A 15,747-nucleotide genomic window follows, 5' to 3' on the forward strand; every position below is an offset into this window, starting at 1 on the left:
CGGATGACGCACATGCCATTTCCCACGGCGGCGTCCAGGGTCACCGGCGTGGTGACGCTGCTTGTCACACACAACCTGGGAAGAGCGCGCTGTGGGCGCCGGAGTGGGCATCTTGGAGGTCGCCGCGCCACCCGCGGGTGGTACGGCGATGCCCCCGGAGGGTCCCGCGCCGTCTGCGGGGGGCCTAACTCCGTCTTTGGATTTCGCGGCCTGTGGCCCGTCGCCTTGCGCACGAATGACGCCGCTCGCCAGGCTCTGACTGCTAGAGCGATGTTGGTGCTCGCGGGTCGCACCTCGGGTTCTGTCCGCGACCGGCCCGCTGCTTTCCCGCACCGGCACGGGCCGGCCAGCTCCCGATGAACCGACCGCCGTGGCTGCCTTCTTCTTGGGAGCCATGGCGACGAAGAACTGCTAGGCTAACTGCTAGACCATATTCTCACAACTGTGAGCCCCCTCCCTGGCACGCCAAAGATGTCGGTGGGAAATGACGCCTATGGGATCACAAGAATCCCTACTACGGTTGCCGGGGCACGGGGTCTTGAGAAGGGTAGGAATAGCGGTCAGCACGAGGATCGTTTAGCCAGGTTCGGGCCACGAGGATGCGTAAAACCCTAGTCCTGCTTTGGTGGATGTATTCAGTGTTCTTGGGCTTTTGAACTAGCTACGGTGGTTGTGTAGTTCAAAAGAGCCGAATCCCCCTCCAGTACGCCATGGGCCTCCTTTTATAGCCGAAAGGGGCTGCCACAATGGCACACAGGAGGTGGAAAGGCCTACAGTACTGTGAGCTTATTGCCAGTATTACAGGACAAGATGCATTTGATGAATCGCTTAGGTGTCCCTTAGCTTTATCGGGGACAGGAACAAGGCCCGTCCCGTCCATCGTCGTTGCTCCTCGCATCGACACTTGCCCAGGCTAGCGATGTATGCAGTGCCATGTAGACAGGTATGCAGCTGAGGTGGCACGGTGGTAGGGCCTTCATGAAGGTCCGCACGCCGCCACACAGGTGCCTACTGATTTGTCCTGGAAGCTGCATGTTGCCATGCAGGTGCCTTCCTAGCTTGTTGGGCTGGCAGCTACGTGCGAACGACGGTGGTAGTCTTGGCTGGTACGGGTCTGGCAGTGGCCCTGCTGATGCCCTCGGCAAGGGTCTTGCCGGGGGGCCGGCAAGGGTCTCTACCGTGGCATTGCCGTCATCCTCGGAAAGGGTCTTGCCGGGGGCCTTGCTGTCATCCCCGGCAAGGGTCTTGCTAGGGGCCTAGTGGACTTCCTCGGCTAGGATCCCGCCGAGGGCCGACGTCTCCTGGTCCTCATATGATCTTGAGTATTCTTTGTCTTCACAAAGATCTGCATGCCACCATGGAGGTGCCTCCTGAGCCCTGGCCCAACGTGGTTGATGGTGTTGGAAATCGTGGGCTCAAGGATGGTGTCCTCCGCTGGCGTTGGGCGGGCTGCCTTGGCAAGGGTCTTGTCGGGACCGCTGAGGCTGCCCCGACAAGAGTCTTGCCGGGGGAACCTGCTTCGTCCCTCTGCTCTTTGTACTCTCGGCCTTGGCGTTGTCTTGTTTGGCTTGGTGCTTCGGCTTCTCTCTGGCTTCCCACCTCTGCCCATGCTAAGTGTGGCCGCGGCGCGTGGCTCTGACCGCCTGCGCACAAGTAAAGGGTCAAAAGGAGAGCCCCTACTTTTGTACACCGACACTCCCCCTTGGCACACATGCTACATACTTCCTGTATCGATCAATCTTCCTCTCCTAACCACCTTAGAAAGCTATTGATTTTCGACACACGTTGATTCTTTCTCTCCATGTTTCCATCTCTAACTCTCTCAACTACACAACCCCCTTTTTCCACTCGGTTACCAAATGTATCTCTCTCACACACCCACCATTGCACTCCATGCTGAGCTCTCTCTCTCTCTCTCTATCTCTCTCTCTCCCCCTCCCACTCTCTCTCGCTGGATACATGCATTTCCTATCTAGACCCCCCTCTCGTGCGCACGCACGCACATTGTCTATCTAGGTCACTCTCTCGAGACTGTCTCACTCTTTCTTCCGCACGGCCACCCACACTCGCTCAATCTCGCTCTCTTTATCTAAGTCTCAATTAACCTCACTTTCTCTCTCACACACAAATGATATATCTCCGTGTTCGGGCCTCGATCGACACACTCTATACTCTCTCATGCAGATTGTCTATCTAGGTTAGTCCATCCAAGCCGCCCCCACTCTTTCGACCGCATGGCGGGCCACGCTTGCTCAATCTCTCTCTCTCTCTCTCTCTATGTATGTATGTATGTCTCGATTGACCTCGTTGTTTCTCAGACACAAACGATATATCTCCATGTTTGAGTCCAATTCGACATATTCATATTCTATATTCTCTCATGAAGATTGTCTATCTACGTCACTCTCTCCAAACCATCTCACTCTTTCGATCGCATGACAACCCACACTCGCTCAATCTCTCTCCCTTTATCTATGTATCAATTGACCTTGCTTCCTCCCACGCACAAAATATACCTACATGTCTGTGACTAGATCATCTCTCAAGCTCTATCTTATAGCCCTCACCCTTCCCAAAAGCTCAACCGAACAATATCTCTCCAGAGCATATATATCTTTTCAATGAATGCCGAACCACACTCACTTTGTCCCCTATCTATCTGTGTCTCCATTGACCTCGTTTTGTCACACCGTATCTTCTACACATTGATGCTACATCTCCATCCCTCGGAGAGCCGGAGCTATTTACATTGGGAGGGGGATTCCAACCTTGGGTTAATTATTAAGGCATTTATTCTAGTGGGTTTAGATTATATTTACGTAGCATTCGGCCCCCACTACTCCAAACACCGTTGCAACCCCCCGCACCTCCCCAATTGATTTCCCTCTGGCTTGGTCACCGCTCTCTCGCAGGTCCTTTCTCACCTTCCATGTCGCACCATGGTATTTTTGCAAAAAACTCTGTTGTTCTCTTTAATTATTATGAATAAGCTACATACTACACACTGATAGTTCACCCGTAATGGAAAAGAATTTGACCCACAAATTAACTACACACCGAGGGGCCCACCTATCATGGAACAAATTTGGACCCATATATAAATTAAAAATGAAAAAGGACAAGGATCGAATATGCGACCAGGTCCTTCAAGCTGCATGTCAATAGGCAACATAGTAGCAATGTTTGTTGTACCCCCCTTATTGATATAATGTTTTAATATTACCACAACCTATTTAATTTATAACATTTTTTAATATTAATTTTATTACATTAGTGGGACCGGCTCTTTAGCATGTACTATTCGCCTTCACTTACTAGTGGGTTCCATGTCTGCTCTCTCTCGTCCCCTTCTACGTTTAGACGCATGGGCAAACACGAAGAAGGCGCGAGCAATGTTGCCGTTGACCATATCTGGACACATTCACAAGTTACGGCACCAGTTTCACATACTAGTAGTAGCATACATGTAACTAGCAATGTGCCCGTGCGTTGCAATGGATCCGAAGTAGAACAATACTTGTTCACAAACTTGAAAGAAAACACTCTTGTTTTGATATACATATATACCACTAAAGATGAGGTGAGGGTGGGATGTGCTTGCTTATAAGAGAATAAGGGGTTTTCTGCAAAATGGAGCAGAGAAGTGGGCTACTGTTGAAAAATGCCACAACTTACCTCACAGCCTTTAGATGCAGATATAATGGTTAGAAATGACAAATGGCAGACACAACATCATCACCAACTGAGTCTATTATAGGAGTAGAGACAAGTTTAGGAACAAAAGTGACCGTGACAAACAAGTTAGGCTAGTTGTAGTACTATTTATATACTACTCCGTAATAATGAAATGCATGGATAAATAGATGTATCGCCTAGTGCTCGAACAAGAGGATTGGTCGCGCCCTACAAGTATTTGGGATTGACTTCCCTAAAATTTTTTTGGAATTGACGTGGTATTTAGTATGAAATGTTTCCGATAAGAAGGAATACATGTGGCTTGATGACGTTTTATATTTTATTTGATACGGCTCTAGAAGAACATTTAATCGATCAAACCATAGATTTCATTCAGCCTGACTCCGACTTTACATTCGTACGATGATCGAACTAAAATAAACGGAAATGATAAATCCCAAATGTTCGGATTTTAAGCATGGGAATCCGAATATTTTTCATGGCAAATTTAGATTACGCGGTGGCGGGGGCGTCTTGCGGTGGGAAGTGGTTCCTCTGCTGTGCTTTGTGTGCTGTTGGGCCATTGACCGACGGCGACGTCTTGCGCCGTTGTTGGCGTACTCATGGACTTTGGCCCTAACTTCAAGGAAAGCCAGAATGTTCTAGACTTCGGTCTCCAGGAGCGAGTCAACTGGCGGGAAGAGGCGACTGACGTTAGTGCAAGGAAGCGGCCGACGGTGGTGATCCATGCCGCTGAGGGGGGCACTGGCACCCGCGCGGCGACAGGCGCTGGCAACGGCGCAGCAGAGACAGTTGTGTGCACAGGCACCGGCACGGGTGCGCGTGTTAGTGCACGCGTAGGCGCATGCGCTGGCAGGTGCACGGGCGCGTGAAAGTCGGCGGGGACCTCGTGGAACCCCGTGGCATCAAGCTCGGCGACAATGTGCGGCTCCCATCCGATCAATGCCATGGGTATGGGTGATGGCGCAGTCGGGGCGACGGGGGCCAGAATAGGAGCAGGGACATGCACGACGTCTTCCCACAAGGCCAGTTCAAGCTCGTCCCAAAGTGCCTTATGTTCTCGAGACTCCGGCTAGGTGTCTTCCTCAGGAAACTAGAAGACTAAGGGCAGACAATCATGATGCGGCATGGCGTAAAGTTAGGTCTAGCTAGTTGGAGGTAGACTACAGGAGAACCAAGAGGAAAAGAGAAGATTGTAGCGATACCTCATAGTGCGGGGGTGATTTTAAACTGCGGCACCGGCGCCATTAAAAGTGGGGCATTTGGGACGAAGGTGGCGACGGAGCCTGGTCAAAGGGCTCTCCTCCTGGTGAGCCTACGCAGCGGCGTGCTTGCACACCTCTCGGCAGCCGGCGCAGCTGTCTGCTCGCACGCCTCCCGTCGACTCACACACTTGCTCGGACGGCACCTGCCGATGAGAAGCAGGACTTATGGCGGAATGTAAACTCTCACAGTTTGAATAGTGAAAGCATTCACGTTAACATGACAGGTCTTTGTTCCAAAATACGTTGGCTCTTCATTTGTGCAACTTTTCATAAGCAGCTTGTCTCAAATTGAACAAAAAAATTACGACAGCATATTTGTGCCATATCACGAGACCATGCTCAGTTTCGTGAATTTTAGGTCACTTTTGGATTTTTCTGAAATTTAAAATCTTGGATTCGAAACAATATCATAACCTGCATCATGCAATAAATTTTCGAGGGATACATCTTTACTGTTGTATATGTTAATATTTCTTAAGAAACGATTTGGTGAAACATTTTGCTTAGTTAGACTTCACACAAGTTATATATGGAGAATAAAAGGATAATCCCTCTGTACCAGTGCATTGCTTGATATATTAACTCAAGTACTAGGCAGGAACAAACGGGGCTCAATTTTGTGCTCATCCTGGTGTAGTACTCCTATTAGCACTAGGCAATGGAGTTGACGAGTGACCTTGGGTAGTGGCGACCGAGGGAATTGAACCATGCTCGACACGGTAGGTAACGTTGTCTAGTTACTAAAGCATCCTACATTGTTCATCGATAGTCATTATGAACCGGGGACATGAGGGGAATTTCCTAGGGCTGGAATTCTGGCCGCTAGATATTTCGACTCAAAACGCGGAGGCTGGAGTGGTTGGGGTTGGCTAATGTGCCTCGTATCACCGTAGCAGCTAATTAAGCTACGCGGAGCACCTAATATGAGCTACTGGGAGCCGTTGGATCAAAGATGCAGCGACACACACGAGGCCTGAATGTTTTATTTGCAAAAAAACCTTGGAGAGTTTGGAAATTGCACATAATTACAAACACTACTCCCAAGCCATTGGATCTTAGATCCAACGATGTAAAAACTCGTATCACAATAGCATCTCAGCTGCGGGGTGGATGTGATATTCTATGCCACTATCATTTTTTTCTTAAACTTGCAAAACACGTGTAACTGGCTCCATTACTTGTCTAACCATGCAAAGTGATTGTGCAAAAAACCATCATACACTAAAATATCAGAGCAACACACACGGGTCCCACTTGTCATTGATCAAATTTGGACCTAAGACTAACAAATCTGAAAGACGAGATTCGAACTGGCAACCTGCACTACATAGTGTAAGTCGATAGCCTGAAACAGCAACGGTTGTTAGCTTTGTCGCATAACTTGATTTTATACAGTATTACGTTGAGTAGAGTAGAGGGAGTGGCTCGTCAAGACATGCTTGACCGTTGACTAACTTACTGGTGGGTCCCATGTTTGTGATCTCTCTCTCCTCTCCATCATCTAACCTTTAGACGCACGGGCACACACTAAGAGTGGCACGAGCTTGCCGTGGTGTTACTATAACTAAAAAATGCTTCAAAAATAGAAGAATCGCCTAGAACAAGAGATGTTGTGGCTGGTCAAGACAGAGGTAACCACACCTGTCCTCTGTGCCATGTTAGCATGATGAAGCTATGTGGCTAGTGGGGTGTTTTCGACCGACTGGCTGGGTCTCGAGGTCAAACCATTGGTAGTACATCTGATATAGTATAATTTTACATGCACATTTTCTCTCCGTGGCGAGACGTGGCATACCCTACCGCGCGGTTTCTGGGTCCCCTCGAGTGTTGCACGCATATTTCATTCCTTGCCGAGACGTGGGACGCCCTACCGCGCGTTTTCTGGGTCCTCCTCGGTCATAGCGCCGAAGCAAGTAAATGAGTCGTCAAATCACAAAAGCCCACCTTTCCCGCCGAGTACATCAGTGAAGCACGTTGGCTAGCTAGTTGGGCTAGTGTAAAGGATTATCTTGGCCGCGGCCACATTTTCACCCCTTTTTTCTCTCCTTGCCGGCAGGTAAATTTAAATATCCACCGCGGTGTTGCTCTGGTCTTTGGGTGCGGCAGGCATGACATGATTTTTATTTTTTTGATTGACGGGAGCATGCACGACCGCAATTAGTCATGATGACTCTGCCTATAAAACCCTCTGCTCTCTGATGTGAAAATTTGTCGACTGGTGTTTTCCTATGGTGAAAACCAAAAGATTCACCCCACTCCTCAGCTAGCTTCAGCCATTTTGCCCCCTTTTCTTCCTCTCCCCATTGCTTCTACCTGGCTCCATGGCGGCGCACCAGATCACGAAGTCTGAGGTGAGGTGCCTAACATAGGAGCTCCAGGCAAAGGATGCGGAGCTCAGGGCCAAGGACGTGGAGCTCCGTGAGCTCAAGGAGGAGACTAGTGCCAGGCTCCTCCTTTATGTGAGGGAGTTCACAGAGCTTCAAAACCGGCAGGCGTCCACCACAAAGATGCTCGAGGCATCGGTGGCGTTGCTGCAGGAAGCGGGAGATATGATAGGCAGTCAAGTGAGCCGGGTGGAGCGTGAGCGGGATGATCGTGACGAGGTCTAGGATCGCCTCAACCACTTGGTGGACCATGTTGCCATGCACGTGTTGCGGCTGCGCGATGCCTACCGTCATGCCGGCGCAACCATGCCGGCCGTTGGGCTAAACCCGTTCGACCACCCTGTTGACTTCAACGAGTCGCGGCTTCCTGACCTAGTCTCCTTCTTCAACTATATCTCCGATGAGATGAGTCGTCTCCGCATGATGATGGGGGCAGAGCTTGATGAGAAGGGGTTGCGAGCTTCCATCGCTGTTGCCGAGCGAATCCTCTCAGGGCTTCGCCACCGGAATCCATTCGTGCCATTGGATGCCGTCTTTGACGACCTGGCTCCCATCGATCGGGAGCGAGCTCTGCGGGTGGTGGCACCCTTCATCACCAATGATGTGCGCCTAGAGAAGCAGAGGGACTTCAGTGGTGTTTAGGCGCCCTCTGCATGGGAATGTCCATGTCTCGGTGCAACATGACCATTGGATCAAACTCAGACGGTGCAGGTCAGTCACTGTAGCACAAAGCGTGTGGGTGTGTTTGGTTGCATTCTCATCTCAATATAGTTGTTCCCTCTTTGTGCATGCTCATCTCAGCACCCCTCTTCATGCATGCTCCTAGTGTATTTGTGTTAACCTACTAGTTTGGACACATGCACCGTTCATGCACTCTGCCAAACACCCAAAAGTGGGTCGAGAAGGGAACTTTTGCTCCCATCCCATGCACCCTTCATACACCCTGCCTAACACTGATTCGTGCTTCATATGATTCATGTTCCATGGAGTATTGTAGCACCGTACTCTCCATGCGCTGTAGACCTAGTTATGGTAATATTGATCTCATCGTTCATTCTCGACCGGACAGTCAAAAAAGGGGCATGTTACATTACTATTCATATAGTTGACATGCACACAACATCATTTATTATCGTCATATCTTACTACACTAGCAACAAGATTATGTAGTACTCATGTATGAACCACTACACATGCCTAGTAGTAGGAGTACTGTGTAAGTTCGAGTGTCTGCCGTGTTTCGCACTCCTCTGTCATAAGAGTGGAAACACTTACTGTAATCATTTTTTTCTTCAGAAACAATGGAGACGCTCTACCATGCGGATCCTCCTCGACAGTCGTCAGGAACCTTGCTACTCACTTTCGCCGACGTGTGGGACAATCAGCATCGGGGTCCACTTGCCATGCACTAAATTACTCCATACTAGAGTGCACAACTACACGGTAGCCTACCCCGGTCGAAGCGCCGCAGTAATGCCCAATGAGCCGTCAAATCACAAATCCCCCACCTTTCCAGCAGTAAGTTGGACGGATGAAGCAACCATGATGTATGGTAGAAACATATGGGTCTGATCTTTCATGGAATGGAGGAATCCTACGAAGAACACGAGGGAAAACGCGAGAGAAATCACTCAACCAACAAGATTCGTTCACACATATGCTAGATCCTCGAAACACAAAGAGATACACGATCTGAATCCAACAAAGGATGATACATAGGTAGCCGGTTCTTCTCCAAGAGGAGGTCTTGAGGTCTTCCTGTTAGGGGTCTTGAATCCAAGTGGATCTTCTCCGAAGAGGCGATGGTCCCTCGCGGTGGAGTAGATCCGGATGGATGAGCGAGGCTCTATCTCAACTATGAGCTATCAGAACGCTAACCCTAAGTAGGAGGAGGAGGAGGTCTATTTATAGTCTTAGTGCAAATGGGGGCGAAGTGAAGGGGTACATGGGCCTCGGGCCCGAAAATGTGCACAGGCAGGTAACGGACACCCGGTGGGTTATGGTCGTTCGGTGGCTCGTGGGCGTTCGGACGTCCGGTAGTCACCTGACTTCTGCTTGTCTTGGCTCGGTTGAGGTGGCACCAGATTTCCGGAGATGGCCGGTCGTCCGGTCGCGTCGGATACCTGCTGCTTTGACTCGAGTGTGGTGAGCCGGTCGTCCGGTCCTGGCCGGACATCGGCTCGCTGTAGCTTGCGTCGGCTGGGACCTGGGCAGGCTTGGGCTTCAGGTGCCGGACGTCCGGTCCGACGGGTTGTCCAGTGGCTATAGCTTCGGTGGCAACTCTTCATCTGGTCCTTGGCACTTGGTGTCCTCGCCGTCTTTTCAGTTGGATGTAGCTTCTCCTGGCTTTCCATCAAGTACCTGATTACACATAGTGTTTCCGCTTGAGGTACTAGCCACGTCTCATGTATAGAAAGTGGTAGTTGAGAGAGGAGCGAGTTCACCTTATCCTCAATGGCCTTTTCTCTGGCTCTTCTCATTGGTCCTAGTGGTGTCGTAGGGGACGTAGGTAGGTCCATGAGGATGACCTTGGGATGCTCCGCATCATCTCCCCCCTTGGGAAAGATCCGACCTCGGATCGGAATCTTCATCACCATGGTAGGGCGAGAGATCCTTGACGTTGAAAACATCTCTCACGTTGTACTTGTCGCGCGGGAGGTTGATCTCTTAAGCGCTGTTGTTGTAGCGTGCTAGCACCTTGAAGGGTCCATTGGCTCATGGTAGAAATTTGGACTTGCGTTCATTAGGTAAGCATTCCTTGCAAAGGTGTAGCCACACAAGGTCTCCAATGTTGAATATCATGGGTTGCTTTTTGACGTTGAGCTTGGTCGCAAGTCATTGTACTTGGTGCTCGATGGTGTGCCTTATATGTTCATGCATCTTCTTGAGATAGCTCACTCGGGAACTCCCGTCCATGTTGATGCGCTCTTGTAGTGGCAGAGGAAGAATTTCCAATGGGGACAATGGGTTGAAACCGTAGACGACCTCAAAAGGGGACTTGCTGGTAGTCGAATGTCTTGCGTAGTTGTAGGCGTACTCGGCGATGGGTAGGCATTGTTCCCACTCCTTGATGTTCCTCTTGATCAACACACTTAGTACAGTGGAGAGCGTTTGGTTCGTTACTTCCGTTTGGTCGTCGGTTTGTGGATGGTATGCCATGGAGAATAGTAGATTGATTCCGAGCTTGGCGCACAAGGTCTTCCAAAAGTAATTCAAGAACTTGACGTCACGGTCCGAGAAAGTCGTCTTTGGTACTCCATGTAGGCACAAGATTTCCCTACAAAAAAGATCTACAACATGTGAAGCATCATCTATCTTGTTTCAAGGAATGAAATGTGCCATTTTAGAGACTGGGTCCACAACAACAAACATAGAATCTTTGCCATTTCTAGTTCTAGGCAAACCAAGCACAAAGTCCATACTAATACTTCCCATGGGTGATATGGAATTGGAAGGGGCATATAAAGGCCGTGAGATTGAGCTTTAGACTTAGCTTTGTGAGATGTAGAACATCGCTTGGTGAAGCATGAGACATCGCGGAACATCTTGGGGCAAAAATACTTCTTGGAGACTGTAGCAAATGTCTTGTCGCATCGAAAGTGTCCCATTAGTCCTCCATGAGATTCTTGCAAAAGTAACAATCGAAGAGAAGACCCGGGGATGCAAAGTTTGTTAGCTCTCATAAGATAATCATTCTTGATGTAATAGCGTTCCCAAGATGTATACGTCAAACATTTGGCATAAGGAATATCAAAAGTAGGATCATGCACATACAAGTCTTTTATGTGCTCAAAGACTATGACTCTCAATTCATGTTTGGTGACATCATATGCGGGGAAGAGCGTCCGCCACAACATTTTCCTTACCATTAATGTACTTGATGACATAAAGGAAATGACTTAATGAATTCACTCCATTTAGCATGACGCTTGTTCAACTTAGTTTGACCCTTAAGGTATTTAAGAATTTCATGGTTGGTATGGATGACAAATTCATGAGGGCGAAGATAATGTTCCCATTCAAGCAAAACTCGCACTAAAGCATATAGCTCTTTGTCATAGATGGGGTAATTGAGTTGCGCTCCAGAAAGTTTCTCACTAAATTAAGCTATGGGGCGCTTATCTTGCGTTAGCACACCTCCTATGCCATTACCACTAGCATCGCAATGAATTTCAAATGGTTTGTCAAAGTTGGGTAATGCAAGCACGGGAGAATGAGTAAGAATATTTTAAGCTCATTGAATGCAGTACCTTGGGATGGTCCCCAAACAAAAGGCACATTTTTCTTACTCAAAGCATGCAAAGGTGAAGCAATGGTGCTAAAATCCTTCACAAATCTACAATAGAAACCGGCTAAACCAAGAAAACTACACACTTGTTGCAAGTTGATTGGTTGGGGCCAAGTTTTAATAGCATTGATCTTAGATTCATCTACATGAAGACCCTTAGAAGACATGGCGAAACCCAAGAAAACAAGCTTATAAACACCAAAAAGGCATTTGTCCATAATAGCATAAAGACGCTCTTTTCTAAGAGTTTCAACATGGTTCTAAGATGGGTGACATGGTCTTTGAGAGATTTGCTAAACACAAGAATATCATCAAAATCGACCACAACAAATACACCTATATAGGGTCGAAGAACAAAATGCATGACTCGCATGAAAGTACCGGGTGCTTTGGTTTAACCCATTGGCATAACAAGCCATTCATATAAGCAAAATTTGGTCTTAAATGCGGTTTTCCATTCATCACCTTCCTGGATGCGTATTTGATAGTAGCCACTTTTAAGGTCAATCTTAGAAAAATGGTGGCTCCACTAGGTTCATCTAGCATATCATCTAGGCATGGAACGGGGTAACGATAACGCACGGTAATAGCATTGATAGGACGACAACCGGAACACATGCGATATGTACCATCTTTCTTGGGAACAAGGATTACCGGGATGGCACGAGCGTTCAAACTTTTTCGTACATGGCCGTTCTCGATGAGATGTTGTACTTTCCGTTGGATCTCCTTAGTTTCCTCGGGGTTGACGCAGTAGGGAGCCTTGTTAGGAAGGGGTACTCTAGGGATGAGGTCGTTTCGGTGTTCGATGCCTTGTAGTGGAAGTAGATCTGGAGGTAGCTCGTTGGGGAAAACATCTTGGAATTCCTGCAATAGAGAAGATAACACTAAAGGTAGATTATTGGAGGTATTAGCTTATGGTGCATCATCCTTGCACAAAATGACATAGTGCATGAAACTTGATGGGTTCACACACACTTCTCTCATCTCACTTTTGGTGGCAAATAGGAGTAGATTTTTCTTGTCGCTCATCGTGGAGGCACTCAATTTGGGCTTGTGGCGCTCACTCTCTTTTTGGTGGTTCGCTCTCTCACTATTCTCTCCATGATGGGTGGCTTGCTTATTGGCGATCACTTGGCTTGGAGACATTGGTCGAAGTACATACTCCCTTCCTCTCATTTTGAAGCTATAGTGATTTGTTTGGCCGTTCTGGATGACACCTCGATCAAATTGCCATGGTCGTCCAAGAAGTAGGTGGCAAACGGGAATAGGAACAACATCACACTCCAAAGTGTCTTCGTATGCTCCGATTTTGAAGGAGACTTGGATAGTGCCGGAGTCGCTTAGCCATTGAACTTTGTAGGGATGTGGGTGGTTCATCTGGACCAATTGGAGCTTGGAGCATAGTTCTTCACTTGCCAAGTTATGACAATTCCCTCCATCGATGATGACCTTCACGGACCTTCGATTGATATCGGCCTTGGTGTGGAAGATATGCCATCTTTGGTCTTCATCTTGTTGATATTGAAGCGTCAAGACCTTGGAGACAACAAGAGCGGGGCTCGGATCTTCGTCACTAAAGACTTGATCATCTTTATCTTCGTTCACTTGCCGGTGCATGGCCACTTGCTCAAGGGCTTCCATTTCACCTTCACTCATGGAATAATATGTACCATTATCGTAGAAGATCATGGGCGCTTGTAGGTACACTCAAAGGACTTGTGGCCTCGGCCTCCGCATGTGAAGCATTTAAAGTAACTTGTCTTGATGGTCTCAACAGTTTGGGTAGATGATGATGAAGCTCTTTGCTTGAAGTTGCTTATAGTAAGAGGACGACTTGAGGTTGTCAAAGTTTTCTTGTAACTTGACTTGTCGTTGTTGCTTGTAGATGGCTTCGTTGAGGTAGAAGTTGTAGGAGTCGTTGAAGCTTGGGTGTTGGAGAAACCATAGTTCTTGGAAGAGTACTTGGCATACTTGAAGTCATCTTGCACTTGCCGTTCTGCCTTGGTATCTTGATGCACTAGCTCGATGAGGTTGGATTAAGGTTGGAAGTCAGATATCTTCTTGATAGGATGATTGAGTCCATTCAACAAACGTGCCATAGTTTGCTCATAATTTTCCTTGACATTGGCTTGTATCATGGCAATCTGCATTTCCTTGTAGTATTCTTCAACACTCCTGGTTCCTTTCTTGAGGAGTTGGAGTTTCGTGAAGAGGTCGCAATTGTAGTATGTTGGCACGAAACGTGCTCTCATGACATCCTTCATTTGCGCCCAAGTAGTGATGGGTGGTTCACCGCTTGACTCAGGGCGCTCAATGACTTATTCCAACAAAATGAGCACGTAGTCTTGGAACTCAAGGGAAGCCATCGCGATCTTCTTCTCTTCCTCATAGTTGTGCAAGCGGAAGATGTTGTCAACCTCCAATGCCCATGAAAGGTATTCTTTGGGATCATTGCTTCCATTGAACTTGGGCATGGTGGACTTTAGCTTGCCGTATCGTTGCTCTTCATTGTGTTGGGGTCGGGGATGATGACGTCCTTGACGAGGAGGATTGTCTCCCTCAACTTGCTGTTGTCTTCGAGGATTTCCATTGTATTCATGCGCTTGGTGAACTTGAGGTACTTGTCGAGCTTGTGGAGGAGCTTGTCTATGCACACGTGATTGATAAATCATTCTTTAACTTCATCGCGAAGCGCTTCTTGTTGCTCACGAGCTTGTCGGTTGCGCATGGCTACGGCTCGACTTGAATCTCGGAGGGCACGTTGCACCTCAAGTGCTTGAGCTTCACGTAGTTGTTGTTCTTGGTGTTGTGCCTCGGCATCTTGTGCATCTTTGTGTTCTCGCGCTCGCTCTTCCTCTTGTTGATGGCATTGCCGTTCTTGTGCTTCCGTAAAAGTAGCTTGGTTTTGACGGTGTTGTTGCTCTTGAGAGTCGTTGTCGTGTAGAGGATTGCGGTTTGCTTGACGGTCTTGGTGCGCGGCACGTCGAAGAGTATTCAATGTCAGAGTACTTGAGCTAGAGATGGTGTCATCGGAGTGTCGACTTGAGCGGCTCTGTCTTGAGTAGGACGAAGTGGAAGAAGAGCGGTTGAGCAACAAAGCACGAATCTCGTACATTCTTGCGTCATTCTCTTGTTTGTGGTCATCGAGCTTGCTGTCGAAGTAGTCTCTTGTACGTTGCTCGGAGAGTCGGAAGTCGGTGGCGAGGTTGTCGATGTGTTTGTTTATTGCTTGTTTCTCTTGATTCAAAGCTCGTTGTGCACTAAAGAGGTGGCTCTTTGTGATGTAGGAGGACATGTCATCGTATTGCTCGATGAAGAGTTGGTTGGTAGAAGTACTTGGCCTATCCATCATTCCAAGAAAATATGTGAGTGGGAGAAAGAGAAGAACTTATACCAAATGTACCTTGGCCGATGTTGAAGATGGATCAATGATCACTCAAATGTGGAACAAGGAAATAACACAATTGGCACCAATTCTTTCCGGTTCTCACACCTACACAAGTAAAAGCTTATGGTGGACCTCGGTTAGGATGGTGGTACAAAATTTGATGCAATTGTTAATGAGCTTCAATAATGTTGGAAAAGATTCACAAATTTGTAAATGCAACAAGTAGACCAATAGCAAGATATGGTACACGGGAACTCACACACGGAGAGATAAATGGGTCGTGCAACCATGGAATGAGCCAAAATGTGGAATCCACGAAAATGCTCTTGTTGCACCACTCTAGAGAGACGCTAGCACGATTGCACAATAGGCGGATACGAAGACTTGTGCACGACCTACGAAGCAAAAATGCAACAACTTCTATCTCAAGTATGCTTTATGTATGGTATTCCGGTGATATGATCCAAGATGATCGAGTATGACAATCTTAATGTAATATGATGCTATTGTTTTTTTTTGCTTAAAAGCTCTTGATGTAGGGTGGAACCCTAGATGGCCGATCTATCACGGAAGGAGTGGATCCCGCGAAGAACACGAAGAACACGAGGGGAAACTCGAGAGAATCACTCAAACCAACAAGAACGATCACACATATTCTAGATCCGAGTACACATAGAGATCACACGATCCAAAGTCAACAAGGTACGATACAAAGGTTAACTG

The sequence above is a fragment of the Triticum aestivum genome, chromosome 7A (assembly GCF_018294505.1).
Source record: "Triticum aestivum cultivar Chinese Spring chromosome 7A, IWGSC CS RefSeq v2.1, whole genome shotgun sequence".
Lineage (NCBI taxonomy): Eukaryota > Viridiplantae > Streptophyta > Magnoliopsida > Poales > Poaceae > Triticum > Triticum aestivum.